Here is a 17,158-nt window from a genome sequence, read left to right as displayed (position 1 = left end):
AATGAGATGTGGAACACCATCCACACTCTGCTGTTGGTGAGGTACGGGACCTCGCCCACACTCACCACCCTACCAGGCGCATACAAGTATCACAAAGACAACAAGTATAAACTATCACATAAACCGTTCCTTGGGCACCCGCCCGCTAACATTGGACCTCGTCCTGAACAACATAATAGCATATGATGCCTAGGGCTAACCCCCGGGTCTTCTATTCATGTCTACATGGGCCGGCATTGTGGCCGTAGACCCATTCACACAAAGGGAAACTCACCTGATACTGCTGAACTGCTGCTGCTAATCCCTTTGACTGCTACCTGACCACTGACTCCGAACTGCTGCTCCACTAGCTCCCCGAGCTACCAATATCAACATAACACTTAGTCTAACTGACCTTCAAAGGTCAACTAAGTCAACTCTGGTCAAAATCAAAGTCCTGGTCAAAGTCAACCTTCCAGGTCAACCCTACTCGCCGAGTCACCCTATTGACTTGCCGACTTCATATGTTTAGAGTCCTTCTCTTAGTGACTCGACTCGCCGAGTCAGTCCATGACTCGCCGAGTCTACCGATTACCGAGTCCTGACCTGTCCAACTCACCGAGTCTCCATTCGACTCACTGTTTCGAGTCTCAACTCGAAGGGTTTGGGGTTTCGCGACCTGACTCGCCGAGTCCAAGAACAGACTTGCCGAGTCCGAGACAATCTTCATCCAACTCGCCGAGTTGTTCTTCCAACTCACCGAGTTCATGCCCAACTTCATCCGACTCGACGAGCTGTTCATCCCACTCGTCGAGTTCCTCCTCATCTTCAAGCTACTCGCCGATTCCACTCAAAGGACTCGCCGAGTCCATCCGGTCCTCCATACATGCAGAGGACTTTTGAGTCATGCAGGGACTCAAATCTGTAGATCTACCCTTCCCAAGCCTATTCCTCACGTAAAGTTGCAAACTTTACGTGTAGAGAAGGAGATCCAAGCAAAATACACCATAAACTAGGGTTTAAGGCCAAGGGGCTTCAACATTGACTCAAGGGCTGATACTTTATGCTTCTCTAGTCCATAACACACTTGGATCTGAAGTAGCAACTCCAGATCCGGCTTCTAACTCGAATGGGTGACAAACCATGGCTTAAAAGCCCCAAATCTCACAACCATGGAAGATCTAAAGGAGAGAGACAACTTATTACCTTCAATATCTCAGAAGGGCTCCACAAACTCCAGATCTGAAGCCAATCCTTGAAGCTTCACTGATTCCCCTCTTTCTTCTTCCTTCAATTCACCCAAAAATGGCTTGGAAGCTTGAATGCACAACAATGGAGGCTTAGGGTTCGCTTTCTGAATGAGGGAGGCTCTAAGGAACCCTAATGGAGAGAATAAGGAGCTTAAATAGCGCCCGAAGTCCCGGATTTAGGGTTTTCCTCGCACAGACCAGACTCGCCGAGTCCACTTGGCCGACTCGCCGAGTTGGTCACTTACACCTCGACCCGGATCCCGCTCGGACTCCCCGAGTTCCTCCTTGGACTCGCTGAGTCGCCCCTAAAAATTAGGGTTTTCTTTCCTTTCTTGGCCTTCAAAACTTTGGGTGTTACAAGACGTCTTAATCTTCATCTTGTTATATTTTTATAAAAATAAATTACTTTTAAAACAAATCTGTTACTTACAAAAATAAACAAAATTAAAAATATCTATTTAATTATTACATATCATATAAATAAATAATTTATTACAACCATTTTAAACAAATGAACACATGCAACAACAAAAGATGTTTATGGCTAGTTTAAGCACATCATACACACATATACATACATACACACACACACACACACACACACATATATATATATATATATATATATATATATATATATATACACACACACACACTCAAAATTATACTCCCTCTGTCCTAAATTGATAGTCCACTTTTGACTTTTGAAGTTTTTTTTCTTCAACTTTGACCTTAAATATTTTTATTTGTGTTATATATTACTTGATAAAACTTTGAACAATGAAAAAACATTTAAAATACAATCCATTCATATATTTTTCATCAAATATTATCTATCAGAAACAAAAATATTTAAGGTCAAAGTTGAAGAGGACTTCAAAAGTCAAAAGTGGACTATCAATTTGGGACGGAAGTAGTATAAAACAACACTTTGTTTTTCTAAAATAATTTTTTGACTAAAAAAAATACATGTAAACTTCTATTTAAAAATAACAATTACAAAGATTTTAAAGTTGTCATAAAAAATATGTATGAATTTTCTAGCAAAAAGAAAACCATAAATGTTTTCCAAAACAAATATAATATCAAAACTTATCAAATAATCTAACAAAGCTTGTGAAAATAGCTCTAATATCAATTGTTGCGTTTTTATTAAAAAAAGTCTAATTTTTATGACAAAAATGACGTAATTAACAGCAGAATCATTATGATTTGAATAAACTAAAACCATTTTAACCCACCAATGATCATTTTGTACAACTTAGAAACATTAAAACATAATCAAAGGAAAGAATAAGTTTACAACCTTTAAAGACTTTGTTTTTTTTTTTTTTTTTTTTTGCAATTAGGAAGCTGATGAAGATGACATTATAACTCCAAGAAGAATCCCTCTATAATGTGTACACCAAAGCAAGAATAAACTAACTTAAATGCTAGTCTTCACTTATTTATTAGTTGTTCTTAATCCTTAGAAGTATATGTCAAATATACCTTCAAAGGAGAAGCAACTAATAGTCTTTAATCTAGCACCAAATGCAAGACAAAGATGAGAGGAAGAGAAGTAAGAATCACGAAATTTAGGGGGAGAAATATGTGATAAAAAAACTAACACAATTCACCCCTAAGGATTTCTTTTATATACATCTTATGTATACAAAATTTAAGACCATAAAGCAAAAAGGTAAAAGCTTTTCTTACATGCATGGATCTTATAATAAACAATACAAAAGGCAATCTCATGACATCTTTATATTTTCAACCATGTGAAAGAAAGGATGGGACAAAGAAGTATTTCACTAATCATGTAACTAGTAGTTGGAGTTCAACTAAAGGACTTACTCTAAGTGTCCAATATGTTGTACACAACATATATAATCATCTATTATGAATATCACTAGTTTTGTTCTCTTTTATTATTATTTTCTAGAAAAAATAATTTTCAATATGCTGGTAATATATTATTTTCACAATATAATGTTTTTCCAGTTATATACAAATGTTGATATTTACTAATAATCAAAATTACTCTAATAAATAATCAATTAGTAGTAACTTGCTCTAAGGTGTGACCATATAGGATCATATGTTACTAACAATATCATTCTACAAGGACTCTTGGACATATAAGATCTTTTAGTCTATGCATTAGCCATATAAAATGACTTTTATACCTTTCCTTTTTTATTTTATTTTATATTTTCTTTGTAGTTAATTTAGAATTTATATTTAAATTTAAATTTATATTATTGTTAAATCATGGCTTCCACCATCACCATCATCGTCCACCGTCTACCACCCTAACCGTGTGTTCATTGGACAACTTCTTCAAATCTCATTCAATAATTGAAGTAACAAGAATATATGCTATTGAAGGATTATGAAAATTAAATTTAGTTTATGAAGTGAAACATGTGTATAAGAATACTTGAACACTACCGGGTAATGATATTTCCAGTAAAATTCAATAGATTGATATGGCGGGGTGAGTTTTGATCCTTCCAGTGGGAATCATGTTCAAAAACTTATCTTTTTGGTCAAAATCAGTGGCTTAAGGTCTTATGGTGGAAGCATGCTTCCCTACTGAATACATGATAGACCTAACAAAATTTATGATGAATAAGGTGAAATATTAAACAAATTGAAGAGGTTATTGTGACATCCCCAATTTCACGGCCAGAAAAGACCGATTTGTTTATGCCTTGTTTTAAAATCAGAGTAATCTTTTAAAGAAAACAATTGCGGAATTTGTTCCCAAACAAAATATGATAAACTTTATCAAAACATTTCTCAAAGAGAATGTACTTTTCATTAAATAATAAAACCTCGGGATGTCATGTTCCGATACAGACCAAAAGCATAAACAATATAAAATAGACCTTACAACAGTTATTTATAACTACTGATCTATGATCCAAAATCTCTCGTCATGTCAATCAACTTATGCTCTTGTGCCACTACCTGTGATACAAAGAAAACTGAGTGGGTCAGGCTTGGGAACCTGGTGAGCATATAGGGTTTTCAACCCATAGTAATATAATTGTTATATTTAATCATAAAAAAATCAACCTAATTACCCATCCCCATTATCTTCTTTATTTCTTAAGGTTTTACCCTAAGAATCAATTATTCCTCGTTCATTCGTTCCTAAGGATTGACCTAAGGAATTGGCACAAAGTCCATTGCTACCTGAGGTTCCTATAACAAACACTAAATCCATAGCTGCCAAGGTTCATCTATACAATACTAAATCCATAGCTACCAAGGTTCATCTATACAGTATTAAATCCATAGCTACCAAGGTTCATCTACACAGTACTAAATCCATAGCTACCAAGGTTCATCTACACTGTACTAAATCCATAGCTACCATCGTTTTATTATAAGGCACTAAATCTATAGTTTCCAAGGTTTTTAGAGTACACCAGTGAACTTCAAGTCAACAACACCTACAAGTTGCGAGCTTGCTAGTGTTCCATAAGACTGTCTAGAATAGTCTGTGGTTGTCATCCCTACTCCGATGAATGACGGGGGCCATCGTTTGGGTAAAGGTTTTACTCATTTTTCACCTGTCACCCTCATCTCATGATCTATATCATCTTTCGTCTCATCCTCATGTAGTGATGTTGATTATGATGGCATGTGCGGAATTAGAAAAGATCTAGTGATTCATCATACAAATTCAAGAACACAAGGAGTAAATAATTATGTGTAAGCTCATATTAGATCTAGAAAGGATATACAAATGGGTTTGTACATAATTTCTCTCTCTAGTCTAACACTCCAAAATGGTTCACTTTTATAATGGGAGTCACTCACTTCCTATTTATAGAAAATACTCAACCCATTTACACATACAAAGAGGAAAGCCTAAAACACTACATCCAAGAGTGACTTTTCACCCTAACATTCTCCCCCTCAAAGTTAGGATTGGATGTCCGGCTTTAATCTCCAACGAGCTAGCGCGATCAAGACCAAACTCCCCCTCGAAGTAACACCCGTCTTCAAATCCACAAATGAATATTCGACAAACCCGAGAAGCTTCGAATACCCATCATTCTCCCCCTTTTATAATCAAAAAATGATTATAAAACCCACTAAGGATGAGAAGCGCCCGAGGAATAAACTTCACGATACTCCCCCTTGATGTGTACCAAAAATGAATCACCAAAATCTTGCACGGAAAAACAATCACGAAAAAGCCACAAAAAATTTCCAATTTATGAAAATTTTTGACTTTTTGGGTGAAAGTTGCAAGATTTTTCAAAATCCGGGTAGAAATTGTCTTTTTCTGAAACTTGCAGGGACCCGTTGCGCCAAAAACAGTCAAATATGCGAAACTCTAGCCCATTTGCGAAACCGGGCATAAAGCGTAAATTCGCACAAACTGCAAGGACCAGAACTGAAAATTCTGCAATTTCTCAGCTTTTATTACCCATTTGCGAAGTTGGGTATTTGTTGCCAAAAATGCGAAATTGCAGGGACTCTTTTCGAAACTTCTGTTTTCTTCCCCGATTCACGAATGTTTCACAGTAACACGCTACGCTTCGCACGTTCAGTCAAATTCTTCGCACGTCACCAATGCGAACGAACAAATTCTTCGCATCTTTCATCCAATATAACCAAATATGCGAAATTGATTGAGACCCAAATGCGAAACCGATTTTTATACACTCAAATGCGAACATGATTCTAAAGACCCATATGCGAACTTAATGTTGATTCACCCATATGCGAACTCAATTGAGACCATTAACCCAATCGACCAATTTACAATGTGAACACCCAAATTACTATTGGAGATGCAAATGTACATGCAAAACCAAATCATCAACATCGATTCCCATATATCCTTCGCAATATCAACTCCCAGTAAACCCAAAATCACAAAGTCTTCTTTTACAGATCATCGACTCCAAACATGCGAAATCAAAATCATTACACATCGCTACTAGTTTCTTCCAATCAATCATATAACAAAAGCTAACCATTTCGTTTTTCAGTTCATCATCATCCTGAAAATCAAAGTTCAATTAGACTTCAATCGGAACTGTCAAATTAAAAATTCATCGACAATCCAAACCATCGATTCAGATTTCGCCTTCAATCCTTTACTTCGCATAATCGATTCCTAATCATCATCGATCAAACTCAATCAGATACCCATTCTATTTATCAACCATTGATCAACAGACCTTCGCATTCAAATCCTTCAATCATCGATTTGTTAGTCTCTAGTCGTAACCAACAATCGATCATCAAAATAATCAACTTCATTCCCTCTCATACCTTCTCAATATTGAAATCACAAAAACAAAAACCAGTCGATATTCAAACAAACATACGATTTCGTCATCAAGAACACTACACACCCAAAGTCGAAATTAAACTCAAAATTGAACTTGATTTCAACATCCATAACCTCAAAGCAAGTTGTATTAACCAATTTCAGCCTCAATTTCATCGATTCATCTCCTAAATTCCATTTTGTTCACAATTTGACTTTTTAGAGTCAACGGTCCATAAACACAAAATCAATGATTCTGATGTCCGATATCAGATCAAAAAGAGTTATTCAACTGTTCTTCACCATCTTCAAGTGTTCTCGGTCCGTTTCATAGAACTCAAAGAGATCAATTTCATGATTTTTAACTGACTTGATCATGATCGATTTATGTGATTAAACACAATATATAAAATCGATTCACAAGTTAGATTCAGCAATCAAAGTCAATCGAATTCAAGATATAAAGAAATGAAAACGAAAGTAGAATCAAATGCAGACGATTAAGAATCAAGAACCAATCTGAGTGAGTTTGATGGAACAACTATTTGATGTGTGCGACTAGATCTAGAACAAGACTAAGTGATCATATGATGTAAACAAATTTTGGGCTCACAAATGGATTATCAACGATTATATCTCAATTGTTGGGCTTAAATCAACAATGAATAGTAATTTCGAATTTTTGGGCTCAAATTAACCAGCATGAACAGTGAACACATTGAGTTTTAAACAAAATGAGTTGAATTTGGTTTTGATCTAAACAAAAATAATTGGATCAACAATGGGGTTGAAACGGATTAGATCCAATGAAACAAATCGATCAAAAATGAAAAACGTAAAATACGAATCGAAATCATGGACGTTTTGGAATCCATTTGAGAATTTGAGTTACCTTTTTCACGAATCGAGATCCATTTTCAACGAACGAATCAAATTTGGTAGATCTTGGTTCTTTTTTCGGAATGAGAAAATCTCCAAATCGAACATTGTACCACCCACCATGCGAGATGTACAACTCGTTCTTCGTGTTCTTCAACGATCCAAGAACATCTTCAAAAGAACCACCAACACTTTTGGGTTTTGACTTCAAATTCAATGCAACCTTTTGAGATTGTTGCTTTGGAACCCAAATTTGCTTCACAGATTTTGGCTTCACAACATATGACGATTTTTGTGAGTAAACCCGCTTGTTCTTCCGATTCATCTTCTTCTTCTTTTTCTTTCTCATCTTTTTGCATCTTGAAGACTTGACTTCATGAACAAACCCACTTTCAACAACATGAACATTTTGAGTTTGAATCAAATCTTTTGGAGTTTGATATTTGTGAATTTCTTATCATTCCTTCAAATGAATCACAAGAACACAAAATATCATCGGTTTGAACTCCAATTGAGCAAAAAACTTTTTCATCATGAAAATCAACTTGAACTCTTTTTGTTGAACATCAAGAACATCACATTGAACTCCATTGTTTTGAACTTCTTTTCCTTGAACATCATGAACACAATGAACACCATCAAGAACATGTTCTTGAGCTTCACGACAATTTGCATAATATTCAAGTCTATTTCTTCCCGGTTTACAATTAGCAAGAAGAATTCCTTTTATGACTTCACCATTCATGTTATTTCTTCGTCTTTCTTGATATGTTGTAATCAATCGATCAAACAAATCTTTGTTTTGATAAATTGGATAACCAATGAAATCTCCATTTTCATCCCTTTCTCCATTTAACATAAGTGCATCTTCACTTTGCAATCCAACAGTCATTCGATAAATAATGCATTCAAAAGAAGTGTATACGTATAGAAAACTTTCATTCCGAACCAACCATTGCTCCATAATTGCTTCTTTTCTTTTGAATCAAATGTTATGAACTTGAGTTTTCTAGAGAGAGAAAGTGTAAATCAAGGAGATCTCTAGAGAGAGAAATTCAATATGAACCAAATTCTAATGAGAGAAAGTTGTACAAACAAGTATTCTAGAGAGAGAAAGTCGAATTATGGATCAAATCAAGGAAAAATTCGACTTCAAGAACACAAAAACACTCTAATCACGAAGATCCATGATCAAAAAAATGAATCACCAAATCAAAATAGCCATCAAGGATCAATTCTTGATCAAATCAAGAACACCCGCTCTGATACAAATTGTAGTGGTGTTGATTATGATGTCATGTGCGGAATTAGAAAAGATCTAGTGCTTCATCATACAAATTCAAGAACACAAGGAGTAAATAATTCTGTGTAAGCTCATATTATGTCACAACTAACATTTTGCTAGGAAATTCTATTCCCATGTAAGCATCATCCATTGTAAAATCCTATACTCTATTCTCGTTCAAATACATCTCATATGTTCAAATAAGGGTTGGAAACCCTAGAAACCCCGATTCAAGTTTAATATGTTCTAGGATTCTCTTGTTGGGACTAATGGACCAATAAGTATCCAAGTTAACTACTTTGGGCCTAAAAACCCTAATTATGTTCTAATTGGACCCAATTCATAAATCTATAACATTTTGGGCCATGATGGGCCATAAAGGATTTAATTAGCCCTAATGGGCCCTAAACTAGTTTCTTTAGCAATTTTGGGCCATGAGCCTCCCTAAGAGCCCAATGGGCCGAAAGATTTCTTATGGGCCTCATAATTTCGAGCCAAGGCTAGAAATGGGCCAAGTTAATCCACCACCTTTCTCTTTAGCCCATATATGGCCCAAAACCAAAAAAAAAAGAGAAAACAAGGTAAATTGTGCATTTGCCACCTCATTAGTGTATGGGGGATATCCATGCACAAATCCATCATGTTCCTAGGAGACTAATACTCACCAAATATCTAGGAAACATCCTCTATCTTATCTCTCCATTACTCACGGCCAAGAGCCAAAACACACACACATCACACAAAATTCTATCCAATTCTCTCAAGAATAATCCATCTCCTTCCTCCAAAATTCTCAAGATTTTGGTTGTGTTTCAAGAGGAGTTTTCATCAAAGATCATCATCCTTGGTAAGATCTCACAACCTAAGTTGATTCACTACATCTTTAAACTCAAATCACTCCTCTTACACCATATTTTTCGTGGGTCATGATCCCTAGAACCCTTTAAGTTCGTAAACATCCTCAAGGAGTTTGCTAGGGCCGAGATCTACTCACCTCTTCACCAAAAACCGAATCCAACACCCCAAGGTGAGTTCATACCCACTTGTTTTCTGTTTTTACTTTTTTTTTTTGGGGAGAATACAAGTCTTATGTGTAGATCTATGTATATATGCATGATTATGTGTGTTTTCTTGAAACATTTGGTGATTATGAGTTGATTTCTTCACTAATCTAAAACTATGTTAAGAAACTTGAAGTTTATCACTAGGATCTTCATATGAATCTTGATAAAAGTATGTTTTATAACAAGTATTACATGTAAACATGTAGATCTGGGATTTTTATACTTGATATAGCAAAAATAAGTGTTGTGTTCAAAGATCTATAAACTAAACTCACAAAACAGCCATTGACAGAAAACTTTTGGTCCAATATCGGACTGTTTTGACCATCCAAATGGAAGTATTTTTCAAAACTGTTTTACATGGGTAAAGGTCAGATTTATACCTTTAAAATGACTACTCTCACGTTTTCATACGATTTTTCTACAATTTTTGGCGAATTTTACAAAACTGCCTATCATATTTGAAATAATTTCGGACCAACCTGTGAAGATGAGTAATTTCACACTAGTTTGAAGCCATCAAAAATTATGAGAAAAATCGTGAACAAAGTAGACAAAATTTACAAACTTCCAAAATTTACGGATCCAGATTTCGACTTACGATGAATTTTCTACAAATTTTCTAAAAACTAGTTCGGAAAGGCCAAAAACCAGAAAAATATGTATTTTCACAAAACCAAGACAAAAATGATATTTTTGAAAAAAATGGGTTTAAAATGCTATTTTTATCACAAAGTAGTCATCAACACAATTTTTAACAAAGTTGGAGATTAAAGTGTTATTCTTACAAAAATTGGGCCTTAATTGTAAACTTTTGGCTTATTGGGCCAAGAACGTCATTTTTACAAAAAGTGGGCTTTAGATATCAATTATGTAAATAATCAAGCTAAAATAAACAAAACAATAACAAACGGGTTAAAAACGATATTCATATCCTTATTGGGCCTGGAAATAATATACTTGTTTAGTGGGCCTTAGTGTCCTTTTACATGTATATTGGGCTCGGGATAGGTATTCATATCCTTATTGGGCCTGGAAATAATATACTTGTTTAGTGGGCCTTAGTGTCCTTTTACATGTATATTGGGCTTAGGATAGACATTCACATTCCTTTGAGCCTGGAAATAATAGACACGTATAGTGGGCCTTAGTGGTCCACTTACATGTTTATTGGGCCTGGGAATGGGTTTTATATGCGTTCTTCTTTTTATGCTAGTTTAGTGAACACTTGAACTAAAACCAATGATAAACCAACAAATGGATTTAATTTGATCATTTCTAGGTTATTGGGCCTTAGTGACCCATTTTTTATGTGTGAGAGGTCCTGTATATGTTGTTGGGCCTCATTGACCCATTAACATGTGCGACGGACCTTGGATACTATTCGTGTGCCAATTGGGCCTGTAAATACTTTACATGTGAAATGGGCCTTAGTTGTCCTTTCATATATATTTCGGGCCCATGTTATATAATCTCATTCCCTTTAGGTCTTGAAATGATTTACATGTTTAGCAATGCCTTAGTGGTTCGCTTACATGGATCATTGGTCCTGGAATGAGTTTATACCTTTTCTCTTTGCATAAATTCGATTAAGGATCTAGCAAGTTTTTGTCGGTTGGCACCTATTAAGTGTACGATCGTAGCCTGTAGTTATAACCAAAGTCTCTTAGAAGGAGAACGAGGATTTGTGTATAGATCTATACGGGGTTGACACCCCACACCTCAGCTGTTCGCTACAGTTAGACTAACTCAGTCTAGGGTGACGAAAACCTTATAGTCAAAGTCAAAACCAGCGTCCAACGACGCCAAGACAGGTGAAATTGTCATTATTTAGTATGGCTATGACGGCTCGCTTAGAGGAATTAACGTTATGAAGTTTACGGAAGACCGTTTTCTTTTATAGGCAACATCGGGTTGTCTGGGAACATTCTCTTTACATGCTCTTACATTCTCTCTACATTTTCTTTACCGTTTTAGTCAAGTAAACAATAACATACATGCATTAATACAAGATCTAACACAAACACACTAAACAGTTTTCAGAAAATATCGGATTTTCTGGTGGTTTTCAAAGTTATACAAATCATTTTCACAAACATGCTTATGAACTCACCAACATTTTTATGTTGACCATTTTCAAAATAACTTGTATTCTCAGAAAATCGTTGAAGCGGGATGAACAAAACAAACTAATGGATATTGTGTTATATTTTGTTTCATCATACTCTTACTATCTTGGCATGTAATATTCAAATACAATACTCGATGTAAACAATGAATGTTGTAATATTACATGTGTGATGATGATGATGTTATGTTTCAATTATATTCACTGTAATGATATTTCAAGATGAAGTCACGCACAAGCCCCCGAACGTTTCCGCCGTCTGGTTCGTGGGTGTGACAGATTGGTATCAGAGCATTGTTTATAGTGAACTAGCATGTCTAATCATACATGATTTGCAACTATAAATACAATGGGACTAAACAACTCTGAACATAATAATTTAAAATACATACCTTTGTGTGCATTTTAGAATAATAACATAACAAGAACAATAAAAGTCTTTGGAGGACTTGAACATCACTATTAAACTCGGGCAGTTATGTAATCGTATTGGGGGTGAATGTAGCCTGATCAACTACATTCATTCAAAATACGACCAACATGTGTTCGGGAGTAATTGTGATGGGCAATGAATCAAAAACTTACCATTTAATTATCCAAAGAGCTTATAGAACCAAACCTAAACAAAATTAAATTACTATAGGAGTAATTGGTATGCTATTTGTTTCTAGTATTTATACCCCTTCGTGCAATACACTATAGACGAGTATCATTAGCCAAGGAACCCCTATCTCCCTAGTCAGGGAATAGCAGGGTGGCTCGACTCAAAGAAGGAACCACAGGAGGAACACGAAGTAGAACTTTCAGGTGAACCCGCCGAGTCAATAATGGACCTCGAAGAGGAAGACCCAGAGGGCAATGATGATGATGACTCGGATACAGAATCCGATGACATCAATCCTCCATGTAAAGCCAGAGTACCGACATATCGTGTGGGCACCGGTGGCCCCATGCCCCCCTTAGGCACATAATATTTGGAGATAGAGAGTCACCAGTAGGGGATACGACCACACTAGGGTAGGAACCGAGGTCTCTCCGACCATTAGCCATAGAGGACCAGCTGACTGGGCCCTCCCAGTCATGGTCCGACGCACCTGAGGTATTAATAACCGAGCACAGGACACCCCAAATCGAATGGAACAAATGCGGTTTGCTATTGAGAGAGACAAGAGACAAACACAGGAAGTGAATGGAGACTCCCGAGCGAGACAGTCAGTTTGAGAGGTACAACTACGAGATACCGAGCAACAAGTAGCTCGTCTTCGAGGTGCATCCACTTCATCAGCACGACCACCAGACATTTTCCGCCACAATTAGAATCAGCCCTTTTCTTTTTCCCCTCACTACCCGATATGACTATCTTTTGTGTACTAAGATGGTACTTACCAATGGAACAATTATGTGCTATCTTCATTTCATATTACTACATAAATTCAATTATATGCACAACCAAACCCTCAAAACTGCTAGATACTTAAGGGTCTTGAAACCAAAACACCCTATATACTCTAAGGATAGACGTGACGATCGTGCCAAATCTGTGATTACCTACTATCGCAAATACATCATAGGGATGTAGATGGAAGCATGTGCAGCCGGAAAATGCCATCCCGCAAGAATAACAAGCGCACCCACGAGACACCGCTCCTGCAGATGGACTCTGCTACATTCCAAGCTGCTGTAACGGCGACAGTAACCGCAGCTATGGCACAAATCAATGCAAACAAGCCCAATGGAGGCGGAAATAGCATTGAAAACTCCAGCCAAAGGAACGAGCATGGGAACCAACAAGTGACAGCTTGTCAAGGCACACTAAACCCCAAGCTTAAGAGCAGGAAGTGAAATCTTGGAAATAAGAGAAAGGGACAACCCACTCAAGGGCTCTCAAGGAATTCGGGACGGGGCAGGCAGCCCACATACATGAAGAGAAGAATAGGGGCGCGTCTGGTGGTATCGTATATAAGATCACACGGCTGCTTGCTTTTAGGAGCGATCTGTTCATCCAAACAACATGTTGTTGCTGTTCATGCGACCATGACCCCTATTACACCAACAACTAGGAGACCATATGCTGGAAGCCTTCCAAAATGCAACCAGTGTAAATTCCATCATAATGGGGCCTGCCGGGAGATGCATTGTAACAAATGCAACCGAAAGAATCACACCGCCAAATTCTGTAGAACTTATCCATGCCAGAATCGTCAGCCAAATGAAAACGACAACAATCGCAACAACCCTAACAACAACACCAATGATAAGACCAGTCACACCTGCTATGGGTGTGGAGGAACCCGTCACTTCAGGCGCAATTGCCCCAAGGATAACAATCAAGGAGCAGAAGGATCGGAAGTGGTCCTGACGTTGGGTCAAGGCGAAGCAGTCCAAGACCCACCGGTTGTTATTGGTACGTTCCCACTTAACAACTCTTCCGCTTACCCCTTATTCAATAGTGAAGCTGAGTGAAGTTTTGTTAGTAACAAATTCGAGCACTTACTAAAACAACAACCCCAAAGCTAAGCTAAGCCTTTACGGTGGACATGGCCAATGGGGAAAAACCGAAGTAACCTAGGATATTTTTGTGGAGTACACCTTAACACTAAACAATCATTCATTTCAAATAAAATTTAATGCCAATAAATATTAGGAGTTTTGATGTGACAATTGGCATGGTTGGGTTAAGCCCCCACCGTGCTGATACGATGTGTCGCGAGAAGGCCGTTTGCCCTCACCTTCCCAATCACGAAACTCTAATAACACCTGGTGATAAACCTAACGTCAATCCTCGTCCTATCTCGTGCATCAAGGCACAGAAGTGCCTGCACCAGAAGAACTACGTTTTCCTCACTCTTGTTGTGGACAAGACCAAGGATGAAGTAAGCATACAAGGTATTCCAGTAGCATGTGATTTCCCGGATGTGTTTCCGAAGAACTTTTGGGAATATCCCAGGGAGACAGGTCGAATTTCGAATCGACCTCATACCGGGAACCACATCAATTGCCAATTCACCCTATAGGTCAGCTTCCGCCAAAATTCTGGAGTTAACTAGTCAATTAAGAAATTTTTTGAGCAAAGGATTCATCGGATCAAGCTTCTCACCCTGGAGAGCTTCGATCTTGTTCTTCAAGAAGACGGATCCTTTAAAAGGTACATCGATCTTAGGAAATTGAATAAGCTCCCTATCAAAAATCGATATCCACTCCCTCGGACTGACGATCTATTTGGCCAGCTCCAAGGAGCTAGTTGCTTCTCCAAAATAGATCTAAGATCCAGTTACCATCAGTTCCGAGTCCGAGAAGAGGACATTCCAAAAAAAAAAACTGCTTTCCGAATTCATCACAACCATTTCAAATTTGTTGCGATACCCTTCGGTCTAGCGAATGCTCCCACGGTATTCATGGACCCTACGAACCAAGTTTTCTCAACCACTCCTAGTCAGCCTTTTCATTATTTTCATCAATAGCATACTCATCTACTCACGAAGCAAGAACAAAACACTGTCAACATTTACGACCAGCCTTGAAAGCATCAAAGTCGGAGAATATCGCGAAGAAAACACTACGTGGATGGATAAAACTCTCGGAGTTGAAAGACGAAGCTTATAGGTATGCGAGTTGAGTTGGGCGTTATATGGGTGATCGTCGATAGGTTAACCCAATCTGCCCATTTCCTGCTAATACAGAAATCAAACAAGAAGGAAGTTTAGCATGGATCTATATCCAAGAGATTGTGAGACTCCATGTAATATCAGTATCTATTATCTCGGATCAGGATAACGGAATTACTTCAAGATTTTGACAGTCACTTCAGAAGGCTATGGGAACATAGCTAGACACGAGCGTTGTTTACCACCCTCAAACCAATAGTCAAAGCGAATGAACCATTCAACCACTCAAATTCATGCTACAAGTCTGGGTGTTTGAATTCATCAAGTCAAGGGATACCCAGTTGCCCTTGATTGAATTCTCATACCATAACAGCTATCGCACAAGCATCAAGGCTGCTCTCTTCGAAGCTCTTTATAGTCGTAAATGCATATCACTCGTCAGTACTCACACGGGACCAGAAAACTATTCGCGAGACGACAGAGAAGATAATCCAAATCACAACTCGACTTCAAGCATCGCGAGATCGACAGAAGAGCTATGCTGACAAGCGGCATAAGCCATTAGGATGTCAAGTCGAGGATCGCGTGCTATTAAAGGAATCTCCTTGGAAAGGAACGATTCGTTTTAGGAACCGAGAAAACTAAACCCACGATACATCGGACAGTTCGAGATTCTTGCTCGGATTGGTCCAAAGACTTATAGACTGCAGGTGCCTGTAGAGTTCAGCAACGTACACCCTGTGTTCAGCGTCTCGAATCTGAAAAAGTGCCTATCAGGCAAAACTCTTATCATTCCTTTATCAGGGATCGAAATAAACAAGAATCTCCTGTTCGTCGAAGAACCAGTCAATGTATTGGATAAGGAAGTAAAGCGTACAAAACAAAGCCGCATTCCGATTGTGAAGGATCAACGGAACGCAAAACGTAAATCGGAATTCACAAGTGAACGTAAAGACTAGATTAAGCAGAAGTACCCTCACCTATTCTCTCATTCATGAACCTATCTCTCAAAAGAATTTCGGGACGAACTTCCCTCTAACGGGGGGATGATGTCACAACTGACATTTTGCTAGCAAATTCTATTCCCATGTAAGCATCATCCATTGTAAAATCCTATACTCTATTCTCGTTCAAATACATCTCATATGTTCAAATAAGGGTTGGAAACCCTAGAAAACCCGATTCAAGTTTAATATGTTCTAGGATTCTCTTGTTGGGACTAATGGACCAATAAGTATCCAAGTTAACTACTTTGGGCCTAAAATCCCTAATTATGTTCTAATTGGACCCAATTCATAAATCTATAACATTTTGGGCCATGATGGGCCATAAAGGATTTAATTAGCCCTAATGGGCCCTAAACTAGTTTCTTTAGCAATTTTGGGCCATGAGCCTCCCTAAGAGCCCAATGGGCCGAAAGATTTCTTATGGGCCTCATAATTTTGAGCCAAGGCTAGAAATGGGCCAAGTTAATCCACCACCTTTCTCTTTAGCCCATATATGGCCCAAAACCAAAAAAAAAAGAGAAAACAAGGTAAATTGTGCATTTGCCACCTCATTAGTGTATGGGGGATATCCATGCACAAATCCATCATGTTCCTAGGAGACTAATACTCACCAAATATCTAGGAAACATCCTCTATCTTATCTCTCCATTACTCACGGCCAAGAGCCAAAACACACA

General features: G+C 37.6%; 1 long non-coding RNA gene across 1 annotated transcript; it reads left to right on the top strand.

Annotated features, from left to right (window-relative positions):
• Positions 1-9,408: 9,408 nt before the first annotated feature.
• On the top strand, positions 9,409-12,006 carry LOC145056710 (uncharacterized). The gene is made up of 3 exons (XR_013685886.1): positions 9,409-9,524; positions 9,615-9,704; positions 11,900-12,006. It is a non-coding gene; the product is annotated as an uncharacterized LOC145056710 (long non-coding RNA).
• Positions 12,007-17,158: the final 5,152 nt, after the last annotated feature.

Source organism: Lactuca serriola, chromosome 6 (assembly GCF_051521515.1).
Source record: "Lactuca serriola cultivar US96UC23 chromosome 6, Lser_US96UC23_V15, whole genome shotgun sequence".
Classification (NCBI taxonomy): Eukaryota; Viridiplantae; Streptophyta; class Magnoliopsida; order Asterales; family Asteraceae; genus Lactuca; species Lactuca serriola.
This window is presented reverse-complemented; position numbering and strand designations above follow the sequence as displayed.